The sequence below is a fragment of the Eptesicus fuscus genome, chromosome 8, assembly GCF_027574615.1.
Source record: "Eptesicus fuscus isolate TK198812 chromosome 8, DD_ASM_mEF_20220401, whole genome shotgun sequence".
Classification (NCBI taxonomy): Eukaryota; Metazoa; Chordata; class Mammalia; order Chiroptera; family Vespertilionidae; genus Eptesicus; species Eptesicus fuscus.
This window is the reverse complement of record NC_072480.1, coordinates 87,222,104-87,248,728: the sequence shown is the minus strand read 5'-3', so window position 1 is coordinate 87,248,728 and position 26,625 is coordinate 87,222,104. Positions and strand designations below refer to the sequence as shown.

General features: G+C 41.1%; 1 protein-coding gene across 4 annotated transcripts in view; it reads left to right on the top strand.

Annotated features, from left to right (window-relative positions):
* RBPMS (RNA binding protein, mRNA processing factor) overlaps positions 1-26,625 on the top strand; it is a 177,690-nt gene that overhangs the window by 88,495 nt on the left and 62,570 nt on the right. The gene's annotated exons all lie outside the window — the stretch shown is intronic.

The window sequence follows — 26,625 nt, the reverse complement described above, 5'->3', positions numbered from 1 at the left end:
GTGTACAAGTAGCTGTTTGACTAGGGACAATTTCTTTGGCTATATACTTAGGGGAATATGAGTCATATGGTAATTGTATTTTTAGCTTTTTAATAACCTTCAAACCTTTCCATATTGTCTGCACCATTTTATATTCTCACCAGCTAAGTTATGAATGTTTCAATTTTTCCATATCCTCACCAATACTTGTTATTTTCTGTTTTTGTTTTCATTATAATGAACCTAGTAGGTGTGAAGCGATCATTGGGTTCTTGATAAGTACTCCTGACTGATTTCAGTAGTGGATTTGAGTTCTTCTGGTAACTCATGTAACTTAAAATGTTACTAACAAAGAGAAGCATTTAGAACTATGATGGCAGTTCTAATTAATGTAACTGTTGACCTTAAATATTTACCTGTTAATAAAAGAAGAGAGGGAAAAACCCAACCATTGGATGATTCTTTTAATAAGATAAGACTTGCATGCTGTATGTAAAAGAATGCAAAACTTAAGACATCAGGGAAAGGTATTTTCTCAAGGTCTATATAGACTTTGGAATAAAGAGATGAAAGCAATTGAAGAGGAAAAAGCAACACAGCCTTAATAGTAAGTGGAAAATGAAGAGGAATTGAGGATATATAATATTAAATTATTCCTTGACTAGAAGCCTGATGCATGAAGATTCATGCAAGAATGGGCCTTCCTTGCCCTGGCTGCTGGCACCACCTTTGCTCCAGCCGGAGCCGCCTTTCCGCCTTCCCATGATGCCCAGAGGCCCTGAGCGCTGGGGCAATGTGGAACGCCTGCGTCCTCTCCATGGCGACAACACAAGTGTCCCGCCCCCGGCCTCTTGGTGCCCATGTATGCAAATGACCCGCCATCTTTGTTGGATTCATTTGCATACCCACTCCTGATTGGCTGGTGGGTGTCGTGAAGGTACGGTCAATTTGCATTTTTCTCTTTTACTAGTGTAGATTATTGGAGAAATTTATTGATTCAACTGTGTGCATAATAAAAAATTTTTAGAAAAATATTTAATAATTTGTAAGAAAGCACATTGAAAAGGTACTGGATAGTGTCACGTGTTGAAAAACAACTTATATAATCAGGAAAACTTCACTTTTTTCATTTCCATAAGTTCCTGGCATTGAGGTAAACACTATAGTTATTTACATCTCACTGATTCCAACTTTTCATATAATTTTAGTTTTGTTGAATAGTTTGAGTTCTCCAACTACCAAGTTTCTAAACAGTTGGGCATAATTAACTCATTATTCCTATACCAGGTTCCTCATCTGTGAAATAGGGGTATTGTTCACTTCCAAAGGTGTTAACCCTTTGCACTCGCTTGCTTTTTTCTCGATTCCTTTATTCTACTCGGGATTTAATTTTTTAAATACCCCAGATTTTACAAAGCACGGCAGTAGAATAAAAACTGGAGTTTCTTTTCATACAAACTTATTTATTTGGATTTTTTTATATTTCAAATTATTGATGCATTCAAAGAGTAATTTTAATCTCTATAATTTTTCATGGTGTGATATTTTTTGAAACATTCACCCACATGAAGACCTGGTTTACATTCACATGTTTCGCAAATATAAATCGTCTCATATCTTCCTCCTTTGATTTTTCTGTTAGAGCAAACAACACAATCTTTGTGTTTTTTGTTAGGGTGAGGTGTGATTATATGGAGCTTTCCATCTAAACGTTGCTCTAAGTTAGTGGATAATAATCTACCCCTGGAAGTTAGTGTACCATCTCTGAATTCTCCAACAAGATCATGTACTAGTTTCCTAATAAATTTCACATGCGTTATCGGTTTTTCATTTTTTCTTTTTTGGCATTCTTTGTACAACATATAGGAATTTACAACACTGACCTCAAGCCCCCAGAAAAACAATTTACGCCACCATTTTAGAGTCTTCCTCATAAAACAGTATGTGCCTGTGTAGTGATCAGCTATATCAACACCCCCCATAAACTTTGTATAGTTGGTCACGACCTTGGGTTTGAGAACAATTTCCTTCCCACCACCACGCACTCTCCTTTCCACAGACTCAGTCTCTGAAGTGTCCCATGTACTAAGCATTGTGACTATCCTCTTGTCTTTCCACGCAAGAAGCATTACATTTTCATCCCTGAAAGCCACTATCTCTCTTTCATTAGCTTTGGATGTTTGATAACAGGTGGATTATCTTTCCTATTGGGCATTATTGTTCCTGTCAAGTGTGTTTTTTCCTTGAACAATTCCATTGCAAGAGTGACACTAGTGTAATACCTGTCAGTGAAGAAATTATAACCTTGAGAACCAGGTACTGAGTTCTTCAATCTTTCATGAAGCTCTAAAACTATTCTGCTAGTAAAAGGGAGATCAGGTCTCACCAACGTTTCAGATGTTATTCCTCCATAATAAGGGACAAATGAATGTACGTAACCACATTTTGAATCTGAGAGGACATATAAACGAATACCCCATTTTGTTGGCTTTTTAGGATTATATGTGATGAAGTGTATCTTTCCCTTGAAACCAACAACAGCCTCATCAACAGCAATCTCTCTTCCAGGACAGAATCTCTCCCTAAATTTCATTTCAAGGTATGACAAGAAGCAGTTTACCTTCTCGGTTCTTGTTCTCAAATCTTTACTTGACTTTTGGTCGTTTTTCAAGTGTAACATCCAAAATATTTGCAAGAACCTTTCTCTTTTGAAAACAGATAGAAAAAAATGGTATATGAGACTCAAAATCCATGGACCAATAACTCTGCAAGTTGGGATGATTACTAAATACACCCATATTTAGTATTACACCAAGAAAAGCCTTCATTTCCTCTATTGTCACATCTTTCCAATTATTCCAAGTGGATCACTGGGGTAGTTCTTTCTGGCTAATTTTGTGCCTAGCATACTCATTTGTCTCATCCGTTATATTTTTTATCAATGTCTCAGTAAAAAACAACTGAAAAAAGTCTATTGGTGTGGCACATCCAGAAGGATCTTGAGGTCCAACATGTAACTGACCAGTTTAGAAAGGGATTCTGCTAGGCTCTTTGTCATTCACAGATGTAGATGTCCACTTTTCTTTTTCCTGTTTTCCCCTAGAAAGGTAACTTTCACTGGGTCTTATACCCGATTTCTCAATGATATCACCTATATCTCCATCACTCTCACTCGAATAAACAATTGTGCGTCTTCATTTTGCCTTTATGAATTCAATGTCACTGTCACTGTCAGTACTTTCAGCCAGATCTTTGGGCAAAGCAAGGGACTTTTTCCTTTCTGTAGTTCCACTAGGACCAGCGATTTGTTCATCATCTCCACTCGCATCCTCGGAGAACTCACTTTCGTCACTTACATTTTTCACTTTTTTCCTCGTTTTCGAAGTAAAATTCATCATCGCTGCTTTCTATGTCTTTGGAAAACTTATCCATCCTGAGGAGGGGAAATTCACTCAGATCGTGCGACTGCTAGGGGGCAAACCAATCATCCAACTAAACCCTGTGTCATGACAACATCTGTGATATGCTAATAGAAACCTAAAGAAACCTAGGAGACGGAAAGATAAGGAAGGTTCTTTACCAAGGGAAGATGATGCAAGCTCAAAAAGGCATGATGCACCGACTCATGCCTTGGACCCTCCTACTCAAGATTGCTGCCTATGTAAAAGATAAGCTTAGGTGGTGGCATCAGTTGAGACGGCATTTACATTTTACTTGTCCTTTCATGCTAATGAAAACAAGAAAAGATACTGGAAAAATAGACAAAAATCCCCCTTCCCCCCCCCGCGGTGAAACTACGTGTTGAGTGTGGCTCGACATACGAGCTGCTACCGATGCTAACCGTGTCGAGTCACACTTGACATCCGAGTGCAAAAGGTTAAAGGGAAACTACCAAGCAGAAACACTTGGAAGTGCTGTAAATATGAACATATACCGTGAATACACTTTCTTAGTCCCAAGATACAGCCGTAAAGTGCTGGTACAAACTCTTCAGTACAGAGGGACAACAGGGCAGTTGAGACAGGTACTGGCCACACAAAGACGTTTGGCTTTGGTTTGACAGAGGTCTGGACAACAGTCTAGTCTCTGTTTCCTGTATCACAGGTTTTCCTGGCAGGTTGTGCAAGTTAGGACTTTTGATCTTAATATTTGTACAGCTTGTGAGTTAGGTGAAGTATTTCCACTAAACAAAACCTTTTCACAAACATAAGCATCAGATGGCTTACCTCAACTTTCCCCTCACCAGGCATCATGTCAGTATGTTTCTTACCAGTTTTAAAATTTTCTCCCTAAATTTCTCTTAGCCTGTTGCTCAGAATGGTTGAAGAGGCCTAATTAGTGTGATCCCAGCTGGGACTTCTGGATGGGAAATATGCAGGGCTGCCAGATGAGATCATGAGTCTGATCTAGTGTTTATCTGTTAAATCTGTTTATAACTGCTTACTCTTGACTTGCAGAGTTTTAAGGCAGCCATTTGACGTCACCGGGCTGGGGGCTGTGCCTGTGCTAGCATAGTGGCGCCATGATGCAGGGTTGTTGGACTCCTCTTTTTCTCAGCGATTGCATGCCTTTTGGGGCTTGACAAACAGTTCAGTCCAGCTTGAAACAGGCTCTCCCCACCCCCCGTGCTCTGCTCTCTTTGTGATGGTCTTGCATTTTTGGATTGTTATAAAGCCTCCCTAGGAATGGTACAACTCATAATTTTTAAGTTTTTCTGAAGAAACAAATGAAGGTGAATGTGAGGTATTTGCTAAATTCCTAATTAGTGTCTTTGCCTTAATGAAAGTAGGTTATTTAAATCTGTTAAGTATCCACATAGGAAACTATAAGATACAATGCTGGTAAAAGAAATCCTAAGGAAGTTTGGAGAAAGAATAGTAGCCAGAAATGTTAGCATCATCCTTTCCCCCAGGAAATGGACAGAAAGAACCACAGGTTCTCACACATAAACCAGTGTGTATTCCAGTGGCAAGTATATGTGGAAATCTCAAGTTCGCCCAGCTCTTCTGTAGGTAAAGTAGTTCATCAAATATTACATGGCTATGTGAAACTGCCCTCAGAATTTGCAATTTTGCCTTTTTTGAAGGATCTACTTGTTTAAACTTAACTAGATTCCCTTTTTGAAGGGAATCTCATATTGACCCTGCCCTTTTTCCATTTTTCTTCAGGTATTTCAGAAATGCTGAGAATCTGTTTGTCCCTATTATAAGTGAAAGTTGAAAGTGTAGTTAGTGTTTGTGGAACATGAAGTGCAAAGAAGTGACTTATTTGCTAGAATTCCTTTTGCTAAGAAGCCAAGCCAGTTCTTAAAACCAAAGACCTCCACTCTCTAGGTCATCCACATTACTGATTGCTCTGCAGTGCAGCACATTGTGGCTCCTTAAACTCACTATCTTTGTTGTAAAATCAGTCTTTTACTTATTACTGAATGATCATAACCATCATTATGACTAGGGCCTAGAGAGCTCCCTCCCACATTGGCCTAATGTTTCTGATTATCTACTTGGATTTGAACTTGTGGTCCACAAAGCTGAAACTCTTTGTCTTACTCTGAAATTGGAATGAATTAGAACATTTTCAAGTCTTAGAACAAGTCTTGAGGAGTGGGAGTGGGACTTATCCCCCTTAAAGTGGAATAGGGTATATTGAGAGAACATACATTAATTATTGTACTCTTATTTCCTTACAAGTATATACAGTATGAGGTATTTTCTTAATTTATACTTAAATGTAAACTTTTCTTGTTTTAATAGACATTTAATAAATATTACATGGAGCCTTAGCCAGTTTGGTTCAGTGGATAATGCGTAGGCCTTCGGACTGAAGCGTCTCTGGTTCAATTCGGGTCAAGGACACATGCCTGGGTTGCGGGCTCAAATCCCCAGTGTGGGGCGTGCAGGAGGCAGCCAATCAATGATTCTCTCTCATCATTGATGTTCTTATTTCTCTCTCCCTCTCCTTTCCTCTCTGAAATCAATAAAAATATATTTAAAATAAATAAATATTACATGGAAATATAAAAAATTTTTAAAAATGAATCCCAAATAGTTAAGGATTTTTTAATATGTAAAAAAGGAAGAATAAATGCTTCTATAATAGAAAAAATATATATCTAATGCATTGTACATATGGGGAAAGGAGGAATCCTATCTAATAAAAGAGTAATATGCAAATTGACCGTCACTCCAACACACAAGATAGCCGCCCCCATGTGGTCAAAGATACCTGCCCCCATGTGGACACAAGATGGCCGCCACAAGATGGTCAGCAGGGGAGGGCAGTTGGGAGGGACCAGGCCTGCAAGGGAGGGCAGTTGTGGGCAATCAGGCCAGGAGGGGAGGGCAGTTAGGAGGGACCAGGCCTGCAAGGGAGGGCAGTTGTGGGGGACCCAGGCCTGCAGAGGAGGGCAATTGGGCGGGGGGGAGGAGGGGGACCAGACCAGCAGGGGAGAGCAGTTAGGGGCGATGAGGCTGGTAGGGGAGGGCAGTTAGGGGTGACCAAGCCTGCAGGGGTGGGCAGTTAGGGGCAATCAGGCTGGCAGGGGAACAGTTAGGCATCAATCAGGCTGGCAGGGGAGTGGATAGGGGGTGGTCAGGCTGGCAGGCAGAAGCGGTTAGGGGCAATCAGGAAGGCAGGTGAGCAGTTGGGAGCCAGCAGTCCTGGATTGTGAGAGGGATGGGTAGTCGGACATCCCTCGAGGGGTCCCAGATTGGAGAGGGTGCAGGCTGGGCTGAGGGACACACACTCCCATGCACGAATTTCGTGCACTGGGCCTCTAGTTAAAAAATAAAATAATTCTAGTGAACATAATTTGATTAGGATTTTAAAAATAATATTTGCTATAAAAGGCTAATACTTATAGAATATAAACCATGAAATATATTTTAAGACAAAGTTCATCTTCTAAAAATGTAGTGATAAGTTTCAATAGAGAACATTTTGAAAAATTGAGTGGTAACTTGAGTAACCTGGACAGTGCATAAAAGAGTGTAAGTTTTATTTTCTAGCTGTTGTGGAGCAAGTTAATTTAATATTTTTTTTATTAGTCCTCACCCAAGGATATTTTTCCATTGATTTTTAGAGAGAGTGGAAGGGAGGGGGAGAGGCAGAGAGAGAGAAACATCGATTGGTTGCCTCCCACATGCACCCTGACCAGGGCCAGGGATCGAGCCTGCAACTGAGGTACATGCCCTTGACAGGAATCAAACTTGCAGGCTGATGCTCTATCTATTAATATTTGTTTGTTTGTTTTGTATTATTGTTTTAAAGATTAATGTTTTAAAATTAAAAGGTCAACATAATGTCCCCAGAAAATGTAGTTGGGTCAAAAATTTCTGTTGAAAACTCATAACTAATGGTTCTCTCGTAATCATTTTAATTAATTTTGTCCTTTAGAGTAAATCTGGAAATGTATTATGGGAAATGAAAATAAGTTTAAAAAGAAAGGCATTTACATCACATTCTCAAGCAGAAATTTTATAACAGATGAGCAAAAACAAAGTATAAAGCCATTTCTATACTTTCAAAAATCAGAATAAAATTTAGAATTCTCACAATATTACAGCATAATTTTTCATAGAATTTTGGTTTGCATTTAGAAGGCCAATGTAATGTACAAATAAAGGACCACTGAGTAGAAGGCAGAAGTGACTATTCAAGGTTACAGGTCATGGGTACACCTCAATGAAAAAAACAACCAGGCTGTTTACACATCTTAGAATTCTAAATAAATGAGTGACAAAACTAATGGAGGGAAGGCTTTTAGGCTTAGGGGCATCCTAGGTAACTATAGTAGAAAGATGTTGACTTTTCCAACACTACTGCGTCTTGTTGGTTTTGTCTGTAGCAGTGTTCACCAAACTGAAAATACACCTTAATACAATCCTAAAGATCACTGATGCTAAAAATGCACTGTATATTTTATGTATTAGGGTAGTTTTATGTATTTGTGCACAACTTAAGTGTTAGTGTGTTTGTACCTGTGAAAAGGTATTAAATCTCTAAGTTGAGGCTAAGAGGAGAGCAAGGAAAATGTCTTCTTGATAACAAATTATGTCTAGGGGACTTTCTGGTCAAAGGCAAGGTATTAATGGTGTTAAGAGTCAAGCTGCTCAAGTTCAGATCTAGGTTCTGCCACTTACTGATTTTTTTCATTTATTTAATTTACACTTATTTTATTATGAACATTTTATGTTTATTAACTATTTTTATTTTCTTTCTTGTGAATGATCTTCTCACCAGGGGCCCAGTGCACGAATTCGTGCACCTTGAAAGGAACTGTGGGCCATGAGGCTGTGGTAGGCACAGGGTTGGGTCTTGGCCAATCTTCTGTGCCCCCACCCGGCCCCTCCTGCCACAGCCCCTGGTCCCCTGTCTGCCTGCAGCCCCGCTCCTGCCTCTTGGTGCTCCCACACACTGATGGTGCCAGCCCTGCCTGCACCCTCTGAAGGCACAGAGCAATTGGGGCTGGCACCAGCAGCAGGTGCAAGCGGGGCCAGCGCCATCAGGGGGTGCGAGCAGCAGCAAGCACTGGGTGGAACTGTGGTGAGTGGGAGCAAAGAATTTTCAGTAACCACCAGAGGCTCACCCCGATGATAGCGACTGGCACCCTGCGTTGGTCTGTCCCCCCCACCCCTCACCTCCACCATCCCGCTGCAGCTGACGCCTGCCATGGTCCGTGCATGCCCCCTGGTGGTCAGCGCACATCATAGCAATCAGTTGTTCGATTGTTCCAATTGTCCCCGCTGTTCCATCTATTTGCATATTAGCCTTTTATTAGATAGGATTAGCATTGTAAATATTAATGACTTTTCCAGATTTTCTTCTTTTTAATTTTTAAAAAACTTTTATTTTTGCTCCAGCTGTGTGGCTCAGTTGATTGGAGCATCATCCTATACACCAGAAAGTTTGCGGGTTTGATTCCTGGTCAGGGCGCATATCTAGGTTGCTGGTTTAGTCCCTGATTAGGGCTCTGAACCAGCAACCTAGAAAGCAACTCGTCAGTGTTTCTTTCTCACATCTCTCCCCACCTCCCTCTTTCTCTCCCCCTCCCTTCCCTCTCTTCCTCTCTCCTTTCCTCTCTCTCTAAAATCAATACACATATCCTTGTGTGAAGATTTTTAAAAAATTATTTTTCAATTACAGTTTACATTAAATATTATTTTATATTAGCTTCAAGTGTACAGAATAGTGGTTAGACAATCATATATCTTACAGATTATTCCCTCCAGTATTTCTAGTACTCACTTGGCATCATACATAGTTTTTACAATGTTAATGACTATATCCCCTATGCTATACTTTATATCTCGGTGACTTTTTTGTAACTACCAATTTGAACTTTTAAAAAAATAATTATTTATTTTTCAATTATAGTTAACATACAATATTGTATTAGTTTCAGGTGTACAACCCAGTGATTAGACATTATATAATTTACTAAGTGATCATCCCGATAAATCTTGTACCCATCTGACACCACATACATCATTATTCCAGTATTGTTGACTATATTAAAGTCATGAGAACTTTATATTCTCATGACTATTTTGTGACTACCAATTTGTACTTATTAATCTTTTCATTCTTTCATCCCATCCCCAAACCCCTCTGGCAACCATCAGTCTGTTCTCTGTGTTGATGAGTCTGTTTCAATTTATTGTTCTTTTACTTTGTTCTTTAGATTCCACGTGTAAGTGAAATCATATGGTATTTGTCTTTCTCTGACTGACTTACTTCACTTAGCATAATACTCTCTAGGTCCATCCATGTTGTTGCAGATGGTAAGTGTCACTGATTTTAGGCTCTTCTCTGAGCCTCAGTTTTCCTCCTATTGATAATATTTCAATGGTTAAGAGGATCAAATTAATTAGATAAGTATTTTTAAAGCGATTAGTACTCAGTAAATGGTAAAAAATCTGATAATTGATGGTGATGATAACTTTCACAAAGGGCTGATTTTTATTCCTAAATCCCCTTTCCTACAGACTGATTATATGTAAAAATATAGAGAATACCAAATTCCACTGGGTTCTGAGTACTTCTAAACATTGATTTGTATTATAATGTAATTAATGCTAAACTGACTAAGTAGTTCTTTCTTGGAGCTTTTCAGGGAAACAAAGTTATAAATATCCTTAATATTCTCAAGCCTTCTAAATATAGAAATCCCAGCAAACACACCTGCATCTCTCATTTATTCTATCCAGTTAATCATGCACCTGTCTTTCTCTCTTTCGGGTTCCACTTGAATTGACTTAAAACCAAAGATTCCTACATCCCTTCTGTTTAAGTTATTTTATCAGCCAGTGAGTTTCCTTAGAATTTATCGTCTAAACAAGCTTTTTTGTAGAGGGAGAAATTCAGCCTCAGTTTTGTAAGTGGCTTAGAGGTGATGTATTGGAGTGGAGGAAGAGTGCTGATTGAAATTGCTCAGAGGTGAGATCCATTTTGACTCACTTAGTTTTGGCTCCTTGTGAAGCACAGGAAGTACTTTGTAGTGAACTTCCAAAGTTTAGACATCACTGTTTACATTCTTTTCAAATAACTTGTATCTGAGCCCCAAATTTTTGTTTGGAAAGAGCTTGCAAGCCATGTGATGGTCTGTCCTAGAGTTCTTTTAAAGTAGGTTTAAGGAACAAATGCTACCCCTTTTCCTTATTTCTATATATTTAATGCATTCACCAGAGAACAGATTTCCTGCCTGTGTGTTGATTTCTCTGTAGTGATGTTAATTATTGACTTTGAGGACCAAATAAATAATTTCTTGGTGTATTTGGCACTTGTTTTTATACTGAGTAAAGTTGAGGATATAAAGCAGTTGACATCTAAAATATTTTAAATTTAGCACTTTTTTTAAGAATTGCCATTATCCTGTTATGCAGATTAAAAATCAATAATTAGAATACACATTCTTTTTATTTCCTCTTGGCATTTAACTTAAGACTAACTTTAATATTAAGATTTGACATTAAGATGACCTGAACTTGATTATGCATGCACAAATGTGGGAGATTCCACTAGATTCTGTTGGGAAGTGGGGCGTTCAACACTGAAGAGCTGGCAAGCAGAAACAGGGCTGTTAAAATATACTAGGAGGCTTATTGTGGCCTGTGTCTAATCTATAAATGAAAATCTTGTAAAATGGTTTTGGAAAGTTTAGGCAACTGTCTTTTTTCACTTGCAGTGTCTGTTTATATCAGCACTGTTTTTCCTCTCCTCTCTACCCCCCATATCTTTTTCCTCTTTTACACCAGTCACTAATAAAGACTCCAAGTAAACTTTGCAAAATGATCCTTAAAGCATATACAGAAAGTTAAGATGGGTCCTCATGATCTAACAAAAACTGAATGCTAAAAGAAGAGTGCGCTAAATGCACTTTCTTAGCCCGTCTACATCACAAGTAGGACTTATTCTTTGTATGCTTTTCTACATAGACACAAGAAATACTTGGTTTTATAATTGAGACTTTATATTTCACAGTGTTAATCATTCAACATATCTCAGTTCATTTCGTATTTTCACACATACATACATACATACATACATACATACATTGTCTTACTTTGCCTGGCATGCACCTAATATGTGTTGAATAAAGAAGTAGGTCAGTCGCCTTATTTTTAATAATTAGAAGATTAGTGTGTAATTATGTATAACTAGAGGCCTGGTGCACCAAATTCGTGCACAGGGGTGTGTGTCCCTCAGCCCAGCCTGCACCCTCTCCAATCTGGGACCCCTCAAGGGATATCCGACTGCCCATTTACCAGGATCGGGCCTAAATGGGCAGTCGGACATCCCTTTCACAATCCAGGACTGCTGGCTCCCAACTGCTCGCCTGCCTACCTTCCTGATTGCCCCTAACCGCTTCTGCCTGCCAGCCTGATCACCCCCTAACCCAGTGATGGCGAACCTATGACGCGTGTCAGCACTGACACGCGTAGCCATTTCTGACACGCGGCCGCTGAGGTGGCCGCATGCCAAGGATGAAACATTTGCTGCTCCTGAGGATGAAACATTTGCGACTAGTTTTTTCCTCAAAGTGACACACTACCCAAGTTATGCTCAGTTTTTTGGCGAAGTTTTGACACACCAAGCTCAAAAGGTTGCCCATCACTGCCCTAATCACTCCCCTGCCAGCCTGATTGATGCCTAACTGCTCCCCTGCCAGCCCGATTGCCCCTAACTGCCCTTCCCTGCAGGCTTGGTCACCCCTAACTGCCTTCCCCTGCAGGCCTGGTCCCCCTCAACTGTTCTCCCCTGCAGGCCTGGGTCCCCCCCCCCCCCCACTGCTCTCCCCTGCAGGCCTGGGTTCCCCCCTCCCCCAACTGCCCTTCCCTGCAGGCCCAGTCACCCCCAACTTCCCTCCTCTGCCGGCCTGATCACCCCTAACTGCCCTCCCCTGCAGGCTTGATCACCCCAAACTGCCCTACCTTGCAGGCCATTTTCCAAAACCATTTTCTGCTTGCCCTCCCCTGCTGGCCTGATCACCCACAACTGCCCTCCCCTGCTGGCCTGATCCCTCCCAACTGCCCTCCCCTGTGGGCCATCTTGTGGCTGCCATCTTGTGTCCAAATGGGGGCAGCCATCTTTGACCACATGGGGGCAGCCATCTTGTGTGTTGGAGTGATGGTCAATTTGCATATTACTCTTTTATTAGGTAGGATAGAGGCCTGCTGCACAGGTAGGGGCCAGCTGGTTTGCCCTGAAGGGTGTCCTGGATCAGGGTGGGGGTTCCCTTGGGGCATGGGGCGGCCTGAGCGAGGGGCCTGTGGTGGTTTGCAGGCCAGCCACACCCCCGGCGACCCAAGCGGAGGCCCTGGTATCTGGGATTTATTTATCTTCTATAATTGAAACTTTGTAGCCTTGAGCCGGAGACCTGGGCTGGCCAGGGTGTGCAGGAAGCTTGGCTTCCTCCATTGCCGGGGAAACCCAAGCCTCCTGTTTGCTCCGTGGCCACAGCCATTTTTGTTGGGATTTATTTATCTTCTATAATTGAAACTTTGTAGCCTTGAGCGGAGGCCTGGGCCAGCCAGGGTATGTAGGAAGCTTGGCTTCCTCCATTGTCGGGGAAACCCAAGCCTCCTGCTCACTCAGTGGCTGCAGCCATCTTGGTTGGGTTAATTTGTATACTCGCTCCTGATTGGCTGTTGGGCATGGCTTGTGGGTATAGCGGAGGTATGGTCAATTTGCACATTGCTCTTTTATTAGATAGGATAAGTCTTTTCCTCAAAGTGCCAACACCATCCTTGAAACTTTTAAGTTTCAACATCAGTAAGCTTTTTATTTTTAAAGGACTTGTATTGTCATCTACAGACGAGCTATTGGATATGTGATTAGTAAGTATCTAAAAACTCATTTCTTCCCAGTTTAATCTTGAGTTTTGGACATTACACAAAGCTATATGAGCACATGGGTGACCTTTATGAATCAAAGTGATGTTCTCAATTTTGCCATCCCTAGGAAAAGAGATTTAAGTGATTTTTGTTGTTGTGATTGATAATAAACAACCTTGCCTTTTCATCAGATACACTCTGTGATTAAAGATGTATATTTTCTACACTGGCTCGATTTAATAATATAGACTATAGCTAAGAATAGGATTGTGATTTCTTATGTTGTTAGTTTTCCTTGGTGCCAATCTAGCTGATTTAAACACATAATCTGGACTTTACAAAAGAGCTAAACCACATACCCTAGAAATTATTCACATGTTCACATTGACAGAACATGTTTTATTTAATTTTATTTATTTTGTTAATCCTCACTTGAGGATATTCTTCCATTGATCTTTTTAGAGAGAGGGAAAGACAGAGAAAATCATTGATGTAAGAGAAGCACATCGATTGGTTGCCTCCTGCATGTGCCCCAACCATGGCCCGGTCTGGGGAGAGGCCTGCAACCAAGGTATGTGCCCTTGACTGGAATCAAAACCGGGAACCTTTGGTCTGCAGGCCAACGCTCTATCCACAGAGCCAAACTGACTAAGGGCCAGAACGTGTTTTATACTTGGCATTTCTTTAGACTGTCAGTTTAATGTCTGAAAGTTCTGCTGTGAAGCCATAAGGCTTTGGACAAGTACAGGGAAGTACTTGGTTGTGGCAGATCTTCTTTCTTTGTTGATTTCCCAAGTAAGTGAAATTAACCATTAAATTCTGGCGTTTCTCTGGTGCCCATTGGAATGACAGACAGCATACTAGAATGTCATGAGTCAATATTAAGCAGATGAGGACCATCAAAAGTTGTTTTGTAGGTTCATCCCATATTACCCAAAGATCTTTTCAGGGTCAAAAACTATTGCTTAGGAACCACTTCCTTTTAAGCTTTCATTGTGAGAGTCATTTGTTTGAGTACCTTTATTTGGCAGGTAGCAGGAGTATAAGGCAGTCATGCAGCTGCTACCTTTTATCCCTGAGAAGGGGGCTGCTTATGGGTACATTCATTGTCCAAAGATGAGACATGAGAGGAGGCGTGAGGACTATATAATGAAGGGACTGCTGGCTGCACCAGCCACATTTGGTTTTTGTGTGTTAAGGATTCTAAGAGATTCCTTTGTCCCTCCCAGAACTGTTGAGTCCTGTTTACCTTCCAAGTCCTCGGAGTAAAAAGGTTAACATCAGGATTCCTGAATGAAAGAATACCATCTGCACTCTGACCTGTTTCTTTCCACATAATATCTATTTCAGAGCATCACTATGAAATATTGCTTTGATGGGTAACTGACCATCCTTCAAGTGGAGACATCCCATACCCTTCCTAACATTGTCAGGACCCAGTCTTTCAGTCATTCTCTTAGGACATTTTGAGAAAATGGTGGCAGAAGTTTAAATAACCATGCCCTCGCAACCTTTTGGAAAATAAACTCTGTTTGACTCCTATTCTGTTGACATGTTAAAGACTGAGTTTATAGCTGCTTCAAAGCCCCTGTCAGGAATTTATAGTCATCCTATACAAAGCAGATTCTCCTAGGGCAGCAGGGCTGTGTACACAGGGGGGGGGCTGGCTAGCAAAAAGTATACTTTAGTGAAAAAGAAATAAATTTAGCTGGGATGGTCAAGTCAAATGAAGACCCAGATACCTCTGAATTACTTCTCCCTAATTCTCCTACAAAGTGGATCCAGTCTCTGCAGTTACCAGCCAGTCCCCCTAAGAGCTACTCAGGCTCTGCGAATCAACAGAAGTGGGTGGGAGAAGCGGGGCATGCTTCAGGTCCCTGTGGGGGAGATGAAACCAGGTGGAATAAAAGGATTCCCTGGCACCAGCTCAGACAGCAGCTCCAGAGGCCTACTGCTTCAGCACTCCATCTGGGGCCGTGGTCGGCAAACTGCAGCTCGTGAGCCACATGCTGCTCTTTGGCCCCTTGAGTGTTCTAACACCACTTCAAAATAGACTCGCCCAGGCCGAAAAACGACTTCTGGGCATGGGCCACAAAGTTTCAATCGCACTGAACGTGCGCGCCCACACGTGGTATTCTGTGGAAGAGCCACACTCACGGGGCCAAAGAGCCGCATGTGACTCGTGAGCCGCGGTTTGCCGACCACTGATCTGGGGGATTCTCAGAGCTGAGTATAAATCTCATCTCTTTCATAAGTGGTAGAAGCACCTTTCCAGAAAGTCCAAAGGAGAAAACCCCCATCTCAGTTCATGTTTAATAAGCAGCTCCTTAGCTGATGAGCACTGGACCACAGGAGTATTTGTCACGGTAGACCTTAACCTAACTACTGGCAAGAAGAGCTAGCTCATTTTTTTCTTACAATTAACCTTGTGAGGTATAGACTGTTATCATTTCTAGTTTACAGCTGAGGCTACTGAGGCACAGAAAGGTTAAAAACATGTCCAAGATTTACCCTGGAGGTAGGTTTGATTGCAGGCAGGCAGACTCCCAAGCCCACACTTGTAATTGCCACAACTTAAGCCTCTTATTTGGCGGGGCAGGGGCGCTTCCACTTAAAATTGTTGTGAACTTGAGTTGGGGTGTCTCCTTTGTAATAGTCACTGTATTAACTATAGTGGATGTACTTCTGGGGAACCCATTTCCTTGCTGCCTTCACCAATAAGTAAAAGGGATCTACCATCTCCTAGGTGTTTTTCTAAGCCTTCTAGATTAGGGGGCGAGGAGGGGGGAAAAGAAACAAGGTTTTCCTCATTTCATTGTTAGGGCAGATATTTTAACCACTTCGTAGGCTTTACCATAGGAGTCTGGCTTGGTGGTGAGAGGGTGTCAATTTGAGTGCTAACATTTGTTCACACAAAAGTGAAGCCAAGGCTAAACTATTTTAGGAAGTGGCCTAGTCACTAGGAAATATTATTAAAATCCTTTTATTCCAGACCCAAGATGGCTAGTGAGAGATGATAATGCGTTTTGCGATTATGGCCAAGCTGATTCTGTTGCAACACTCAGAGACGTGAGCTTGTTATAAAATATTATCAGAGGAGAAAATACATAGGCTTGAAGTCAAGGATAAACCTCGGGAGACATTCTAGGCTAGACGTGGTCATGCGTTTCTGTCAGTAAAACTTTCAGAGCAGGATAAGATTTCATTGTTTTATAGAACATCTGGTTTAGAAACAAACATACTTCTTTAATTCTAGGGGCTAAAAACAAGGGGCTACAAGACACCGAGAAACCTAATGGTTCCTGGAAGGCTGTTAAATTGGGCAATGGAGCAAGGAACTGTACCTGTACTTACAGCCCAGCTTCAGCCTATACGGCCACATAGACCCACAGAGAGCTCTTAGACAAGGGGTCTCTTTCTTGAAGTATAATCTAGATACATTACCAATGGGGAAGGACACATTCTTTTTAAAAGACTGCTTAGGCAAGGAGGACAGTGAATAAGTAGATTATTCTAAGATAAATCCAGGGCAAGCACTTGGAGGTAGTTGAATTAAGAAAAAGAACAAGGCATAATTGGTCTGATAGTTTCTCAATGGGCAGTGACCCAGCAGCATGAGCTGTTGTATTAACAGTCCTGATGTTTCTGCAAGCAATGCCCTTATTTAGGAAAAGTATGAAATACGGTTTACATCTGACGGATTCTTCTCCTCACTTGTTCATTCCTTGTTGGAACCCATGTCTACCTAAATTTCAGCACAGTGGAAACTGAACAACGACCTCTATTATTATCTGAAAATAATATAGTCTTTGTAAAATAATGAACTTCACACAAGTGTCAAGTACACACACACCCGCACAATCACAGGAATCAGAAAATTGAATTCTGGATTTTCCCCAATTAACTGAATTTAGCTGGGTTACTTGACTTTTCTGGATCTTAATGTCTTCCTCAGTTTCGGGGAGTCTGTTGGCATTTTGAATGAGATCATTCTTATGTTGTATAGGAATGTCTTGCTTGTTGTAAGACTTTAACATCCTAGCCGGTCCACTGAATGCTGGTATGGCCCTTAGTCTTATAACAGCCCCAAACACCCTCACACATTTTCAGATGTCCCTAAGAAGTGTGGGAGTGGTGGGAGGGGAGAGTGAGGACAGTAACCCATGGATGAAAACTACTAGGTTAGGAGGTCCCAAAAATTCAGTAATAAATGCTGTGAATTTCATGCTTTATGTAGATAATCCTCTACTACTTAGCAGCAAAGAATCTAGTTCTCTGCCAGCCTCCTGCTTCTGTCATCTTCACTCACAGATAGTTTTTTGTGTGTGTTTTTTAAAAATGTTTGGGCATCACACGTTTTTTCATGTGATTCAATGATATGTTTATAAATGATAGAAGGTTTCTACTTGTTCATTTTTAGGAATAATATTGAGTTGGGAGGAATTTTTGAAATTACAGCGTTGACCATCCCTCATTTCTTTTCCTCTGTCACCTTATCTGTTTATATGTGTAACATGCAGCTCTTCCTTTCACTTCCCTCCACACTGGTGTCTGAATAAGCCCCATCCACCTCATTGCAACAGTTAGATTACCCAGATTCAGGTTTCTATTTGGCATGCCACTGAGTCATTTTAAGTTTCCAACTGAATGTGACAATTGTTTTCAGACTCCTAGGGAAACTTCTGCATGTACCTTGCCTAGAGTCTGTTTCTAATTTGATTGGATATTTTATGCTGCCTGTAGAAGAGAGAAGGCTCACAGTATTCAGAAAACTGTAAATATAATTTGGTCCCCTGAGACTTCAGACTATCTCTAAAGTATATATTTACCTACATAGTTCCTGATAGGACATATCTATCAATTTTCAGGAAGCAGTTTATATTTCTAATTTATGTTTTTAACTTCTAAAAAGTAAAAGTTCTTTCAACTTCATTTCTTTATGTTGAAAAATTTGTGGTTCCCAGGTTATTTCTTTGTGATCAAATGCTATTTGAAAATAGAAGGCTTTTATTCTTAGCCCTCTTTAACAAAATGTTTTAAAATGAAACAGCGTTGAGAAATGCAAATCAAAACCACAAGGAGATATACCACTTTACACCTAAGATAGCTAAAATAAAAAAGGCAATAGTAAGTGTTGGCAAGATGTAAAAAAAAAAAAATGGAATCCTCACACACTGATGATGGGATTGAAATGGTATAGACACTCAGAAAACAGTTCCACAGTTCATTAAGAAAGTTAACATAGTCACCAGGTGATCCAGCAATTCCACTCCTAGAGAATTGAAAACACAAGTCCATGTAAAAACTTGTATACAAGTGTTCTAAAGCTATATAGTGGTGATGGTTGCATAATTTTGTTACTATAGTCAGAATAGCCACCTGCCTAGGTGGCAGGGTTTTCTGGATGTGCCGCATTCCTTAAAGCAGAAGTAGGTTTTCATTTGTAATTGGGCCTGGAGAAGGGAGCAGTAAGAAGCTTATAAGAATCTCTTTCAGCATATTAAGTTGAACCTTATGAAATTGCTACTACTTTATATCTTTATTCTACAAAAAAAAAAAAAGTTTCATCTGGTTCAATAGGTATGCCTCAGAGCCCCTGGATTAGGGTATCAGGACAGAGTCTGTATGCAATGCCAGGAGATTTTGATAGGAAATTCCCTTCGTTCTAAAAGAGGTGGGAGACTTTTGACTATCCATCAAAGGAGAGCAGAGTCCGCTGACAGTGGAATGAATGGTAAGGGTAGTCTGATACTTTCCAGTAGTTTCATGTGGTTCATCCAAATGGTGGAGTAGTATTCTTAAACATTTGCATTTGTCCATATTGTCACTTTGTAAAGGTTTTTGGTCCAGGACTCACCAGAAGCCATGCATAGAGCACAGCTCAGCCTTGAGAATGCCCCATTCTTCCCAGGTTCAGGCCACACACTGAGTTGTTCGTTTACAGCAGTGATTATCTATAAATCCCCCCCCCCTTTTTTTTTTTTTAAAGAAAACACATTTTAATATATTTCAGTCAGAAATTTAAAAATTAACTAGAATAAATGACATTAAAAACCTTTGGTTATTTAGAATCTTCTTTCAAAAGGTTCAATCTCAGTAAGTCGCAGCAAGTGAGCGGGGTTGCTGTTAGAATTCTGGGTCCTCGCTTTTTAGTCAAATACATAAAATTAGTCATAAGGGGGAGCAAACAAAGACAAAATGAATTGATGAATTAACTTTAACTTTTTAAATGGTAAAACAATTTCACCTGCTGTAAATGCATAGGTAGAGAGAAAATAACGTGAAGACAAGAATTGAGAGGGACCCTAAACTGAGTACAAACAGAAAAAGATGAATCTATTTCAAATGAATAATATAGCCACACTGAACGGGAGGAGGAGGGCCCAGGAGAACTAACCCAAATAATTCTTAAATATACATATTGACTGCTACTTTTAAGCTAAAGACAAAAAGAACTGTAAACGAATAATGAAAATTAGTTTTATTAGTTTGGGGTTTTTTTTTGTTGATATTGTTTAGCAATTCTGAAACTACTTTGTATACATTCAGGTACGGAGCAAATAAATAAATAAATGTATAGTTGATAATGTGAGCAAACATTCAGAGAAGGAGTTACAAATGCAGAAAGAGAAGAGTAAATTAACCCAATCGTGTTGGATTTGAATTGGAGCTATCAGTACACACTTGTGTTTTTAATATATTGAAATAGATGTAGATGGGAAAGCATGTGTGTGTGTGTGTACATATAAATCTTAGAAAATTTTAGCACCAAAACAAGTGATAATAATAAATTATAAATCCTAGAATAAAATAAGCTATGAATCACCACTGATGGTGTGAGTGAATTAATGAACAAATTAATGAATAGATAGTAAACAAAGGAGAAAACTGATAAATACAGAAGGAATGATTAGCAAATCATTTGGCAACTCCAGTAGTAGTGATTGCTTTAGGTAAGAATCATCAACAGATGATAAAATTTCTGGGTGAAAGTTTATTGAGAAATAAGATATTTATATAGTCTCAAAATATCTCCCTGTATGATATACTTATTAATTAAAAAGGGAAATTAGTGACCTTACAGTGAGAAACTTGACAAGTGATCAAAGTTATTATTGCTAGTGAATGAGACAAAAATGATATCATGGTATGCAGAGAATGATACAAATCTCTTATTCCTGCCAAAAATGCATAACCTGAATCTAATTAAGAAGTCAGATAAACCCAAATTGAGGCTCATTGTATAAAATAAATAGCCAACTGTACTCTTCAAAAATGTCAAGGTCATAAAAGACAAGGACTGAGGAAAATACTTCAGGAGACTGAAGAGATGACCACTGAATGCTATATATAAATCTGGATTATATTTTGGATCAGGAAAACAAAGATGTTTTTAGGAAATCAAACTATAAAGGGTAAAGGGGCATCATACTTTCAACTTATTCTTAAACCTATTCAGGGAGGAGAAAATAAAAGTTTGTGTGGCAAATCTTGGCAAAGGGTATATAGGAACTCTACATCTGTGACTTTTTTAAAAGTCTGAAATTATTCCAAAATTAGAGGCCTGGTGCACAAAATTCGTGCACGGGGGGTGGGGGTTTGTCCCTCAGCCCAGCCTGCGCCCTCTTCAATCTGGGATCCTTCTCACAATCCAGGACTGCTGGCTCCCAACTGCTCACCTGCCTGCCTTCCTGATTGCCCCTAACTGCTTCTGTCTGCCACCCTGATCCCCCTAACCACTCCCCTGCCAGCCTGATTGATGCCTAACTGCTCCCCTGCCAGCCCGATTGCCCCTAACTGCCCTCCCCTGCAGGCCTGATCACCCCTAACTGCCCTCCCCTGCAGGCCTGGTCCCCCTCAACTGCCCTCCCTTGCAGGCCTGGTCACCCCCAACTGCCCTCCCCTGCAGGCCTGGGTCCCCCCCCAACTGCCCTTCCCTGCATGCCCGGTCGCCCCCAACTTCCCTCCTCTGCCGGCCTGGTCACCCCTAACTGCCCTCCCCTGCAGGCTTGATCGCCCCCAACCGCCCTCCCTTGCAGGCCTGGTCCCTCCCAACTGCCCTCCCCTGCTGGCCTGATTGCCCACAACTGCCCTCCCTTACAGACCTGGTCCCTCCCCTGCTGGCCATCTTGTGGTGGCCATCTTGTGTCCTCATGGGGACAGCCATCTTGTGTGTTGGGGTGATGGTCAATTTGCATATTACTCTTTTATTAGATAGGCTAGAGGCCTGCTGCACGGGTGGGGGCCGGCTGGTTTGCCCTAAAGGGTGTCCCAGATCAGGGTGGGGGTTCCCTTGGGGTGTGGGGTGGCCTGGGCGAGGAGCCTGTGGTGGTTTGCAGGCCAGCCAAGCTCCCTGGCGACCCAAGCGGAGGCCCTGGTATCTGGGATTTATTTATCTTCTATAATTGAAACTTTGTAGCCTTGATCAGAGGCTAGGGCAGGTGGAAAGCTTGGCTTCCTCCATCTCCAGGGGAAACCCAAGCCTCCTGCTTGCTCAGTGGCTGCAGCCATTTTTGTTGGGATTTGTTTATCTTCTCTAATTGAAACTTTGTAGCCTTGAGCAGAGGCCAAGGCAGGCCAGGAAGCTTGGCTTCCTCCATTGCCGGGGAAACCCAAGCCTCCTGCTCTCTCTATCTCCATGGCTGCCGCCATTTTTGTTGGGATTTATTTATCTTCTATAATTGAAACTTTGTAGCCTTGAGCGGAGGCTAGGGCAGGCCAGGGTGTTCGGGAAGCTTGGCTTCCTCCATTGCCAGGGAAACGCAAGCCTCCTGCTGGCTCCGTGGCCGCAGTCATCTTGGTTGGGTTAACTTGCATACTCCTGATTGGCTGGTGGGCGTGGCTTGTGGTTAGAGCGGAAGTATGGTCAATTTGCATATTATTCTTTTATTAGATAGGATAAAGTATTTTAAGAACTTAACAAAAAAAACCACCAGCCTAGCTGGTTGAATACTCTGTGCCTGGTTGTCTACATGTCTACTACTCCTAGATCTGCTCTGGCTCTACTAGTACTCCATAGGAAATTACTTATTCTGTCTCTCTCACACTTTTTAAAAAATCATAAATTTATAAATTATACACACTTGTAAGTTCAAGCAATACAAAATTAAACAGAATATAAGTCATGGTCTTGTTCCCTCTTTCTCCTATTCCCACCACCACCACCACCACCACCAAAGTTTCCACTGTTAACGGATGGTTGTCACATTATATTATAAACATTCCTGGGCTTACACAGATAGACGAATGTGTTCACACATATACAGGGTCCCCCAAGACTACTAAACATTGTTAAGTACCTTTTTTTAAGCATAATATCGCCATGGACATATTTCTTAGTAAATACATATAGCCTTGTTTTATTCTTTACTGTTTTTGTTTTTTTCCTCTCTCTCTAATGAATGCTTCCATTGTCCCTAAAATAATTGTCCAGTATTAATAAACCAACTTTAACAGTAGAACCATTCATAAGGACACTGGGATACCTGGTAGTTCACAGAATTGAAGGATGTACCAAATCAACAAGATTCCATCAGACATCAGGACAGCTCTGAAGACGTCAGTGGTAGGAGTTTATAGATGTTTCTCTAGTGGAAGACTATTAATGTGACTTAGCTCCAACCACCTTCATTTTCTATATCTCTGCATTCACGGTTGAAATCTTCAGAAAAGAAAAACATTTTTGGTCACTTTGGGTAGCATCTGCCCCTTAAATAGTCAGCTATTGTCATGGGAGTAAGGGCACAGAACCTAGCTAGACATTGGCCTCTGGTGCCCTTCCCAGGACCAGCAGAATAACCATCCCAACCAACGTCTCTTTTCCAGGGAGGCTCTGGTTGCTTTATGTCTGGTCTGTTCCAGTCTCCTAAGTCCAGACAATTCTCTTTTTAACCTTTCTATTCACAAATAGTTCTTGAGCTTTATTTACATGTAAGTGAAAAGGGATTTTTAAAAAATTCCCTCAATAGTCTTGAATGCTGCAATAACTGACTTTCTTTGAGTTTAGAGCATTTTAGTGTGTAAATGCAGAATTTCAATTTTATTTCATGTCTCTATTTGTTCTCTGTAGCTTTTGAGATTGAATCATGAGGCCTTCTAGTGATCACATGTACCAGGCATTATAAAAGTTGTTAAATAAAACTCTTCCTGTTGGTTGAGTCACCCACAGTAAGGTGAAAGGTGGGGTTGGGTATGTGATTGGTAGAGAAGGGGGGAGGTTTGCTTATGTGGAAACACAGAAGTTTCAGGGAGAATACTATGAGGTATTTTAGGAACTATGCCCCAAGAAAGGAAACTGTGTTAACGTGATGTCTCTGTCAGTTCCAGCTGCTGTAACAAAATACCATATGTTGGATGACTCAAACAACAGAGATTTAATTTTCTTAGTTCTGGTGGCTAGAAAGTCCAAGATCAAGCTGTCAACAGATTCAGTATCTGGCAAGGGCCCCCTTCCTTACAGACCATCGGCTTCTCACTATGTGTTCACATTGCCTTTCCTCAGTGTGTATTTTTGGTAAAAGATCCTTGGTATTTCTTCTTCTAAGGGTACTGATCCCATCAAGGGGGCCCCACCCTCATGACCTCATCTGAACCTAATTACTTCCCAAAGGCCCCACCTTCAATTACTATCACATTGGGGTTAACATATGAATTTTGGGAAGACATAACATTCAGTCCATAATACATAAGCATATGGATTTGAAACTGCTCTTGTGTACTCTTAAATATACTAGACTACTAAGATACCGTATTTGTCAACAGTGTCTGTACCTCCCAGAGTTGGCCCTGGGAGGGAGTTCAGCCCTTGAGGATCATAGTGAACCTCTGTTGCTTTGGTCACAATGCTTAGGCCCATCTTGAAGATTGTTGGTTGTCCCTGTAGCCTGTCAGGTTGGGTGGTTTCTAAGTAACTGTTCTCAAATTGGTATCATAACTGCTGTCCAGAAACTGTCCTTTTTCCTCACCTTGTAAAGACAACATTTACACATGGAAAAGTTTCAGTTCATTATAAGATGGGTTTTGGTGAAGTAAAGGCAAGAGCGTAAAAAAGTTGATTTTGAGAGGCACAGATTTGACTTGGCAGTCATCTTATCCTGACAGCATTTAATGTGAAGTCACTGTGGCCAGAAAATAATCTTGTTAGGCTTTAATTAAAAGCACAAGGTATTTTTTCACGTCTCCTCCTTATCTATCTCCCTCTTTTAAATCTCTTCCTCTTTACTTACATATTCTCCCTACCCCACCCCCTCTGCCTCCTCTTCATCATCTTTGAACATTTAAAATGTTTTGGGCTTGGCTAATCCCTATGGATAGAAACTGAGCTGAGCAGGATATTGATTACCAAATATGGTATTGCTGCTAAAGATATCAGAGGAATGTGGCTTGTATTCTAAGCCTCCAGCCTATGAAAAAGCTGCCAAACAAATTAGGTCATTTTAACTTCTTAGCTTTTTTAATAAGGAGCTGGAACTTTGATTTGGAACATGGTGGTGGTGCTATTTTCTCTCAGTGGAGTGGGGGTGTAAAGAGGGGGGGTGGGAGGTGGGGGAGACTCTTTTTGGTGTGTTTTAGGACCTGAGCCACCAGCTTAGGTTATGTAGGAGGCAAGCACATGTGTGGAGCCTCAGTTGACTCTGAAACACCAGTGAAAAAGCTGAGGCATCAAATTCAGATAGGCAGCCTCATTACCTGAGGCTGGAAGCTCCGGAGGACTGACAGGTCCCAGGATGTTCTCCTCGCAGCACAGTGGCCCAGGCCACAGTGCTCAGGTGGAAGTGGCTCAGGTTTAGGAAAGTTGCTTCTTCATAAAAAGGTTCGTGGAGTTTATGCTGGTGAGGACATACTGAAGCTGATGGCAGGCTGTCACATGTGTGCCTGAGGGTGTGTGATGTGAACATGCCAGTCCTATCACAGCATACCTTTAAATGACACACAGGGACTGCACTTGCCTCCCAGAAAGACCACAGCCTTCGGGTCCACGTTCAGAAATGTTTATTCTGTTGTGATATTAGTGCTCATAGAGTAAGATGCTCTTGAGTAGAGTAGATGGGAGCAAACACTGCTTCAGAATTTTGCTTTGTTCTTTTTCCTTATACTGTATACATTTTTAGCAATATAACACTAAGGTTTCCCAGATTAAAACAAAAACTGAGACCAGTTAAAAGAATTTCTGTTTCTGTCTCATCTAACGCACCCCTTTTCACTTTTTGTTGTTGGTTAGGGCTGCACAACTGGAGTCCCTTTCTTCCTCCCCTCTTCCCCCCCCCCCTCCCGCCCCCCACACACACCTGTTTGCCTCCTTCAGTTGGATTCTTCTAAGAGAATCTTAAAGCAAGCCCATAGAGAAATTCCACCCACCAGGACATCTGGGTCAGGCTCTGTGGCCCTTGTTGTACCTCCCAGAGGACCTGTCTTCCCTCTCTCTCCCCCACCTTACTTCTCTTACTACTGTTTCCATCCACTCACAAGCTCTTCCTCCCATCTTTGGAACTAAGCCTGTGAAGTTCAGTTGTTCATCCTGATCAGCAGATTCAGAGATTCTTACTAATTTCCTGTGGAAATTGCTCTTGTTTTTCTTCAAGCTAATCAAGGAGAAGAGAGGGGGCTTTGGAGCCCACAGGCCTACCTGTGTTCTTTAGGATAGTCATTTTCAGAACTTCTTTCCCAAAACATATACAGACAAACCTGGGACCTAAATCTGATCTGGGTGCACGTTTATATACTATACTGGGGTATCTTTTTGATGCTGTGGTTTGGGTTCAGAATCCCCGTTATTGCACATAGGTGTCATGAAATGATTTGTTATGCTTAGCAATGGAGGCATTCTTGAATGGGGGTGGGGAGGTTCAAAATATACTTATCTTGCCCCAAATCTTGTATTTTATAGTGTTTATGATTGATTTCATTGAATGTTTTTGTTATAGGTAAACTGAAATAATGGGGTCAGGGTAATTGAAATGAATATCCTCTCTCTGGCCCATATAATCTGTTGTTTCTCTGTGTAGCTAATAAGCCAGCTATAATCAAGATCAGGACTTAACCACATCAAGACATTTGGATTTTATGTAAATTTATAAGACAACTAGAATTAAATGATACTTGTTATATTGAAATCTTAAAAGAGTTTAATTCCTCTCTTAGTAACTCTGTGTACATGTGTCACTGTTATAAAAGCTCTCCAGTTAGATAGGGATGGGAATTCCCCTCTATAAACTGAGGCCTTGAAGAATTGCATTAAGTCAGTGTCAGTGTCAGAACGAGGGTCAAGCCTGGGCCTTTTATTATTTCAGGAGTTAGACTTTCTAGTATTGCA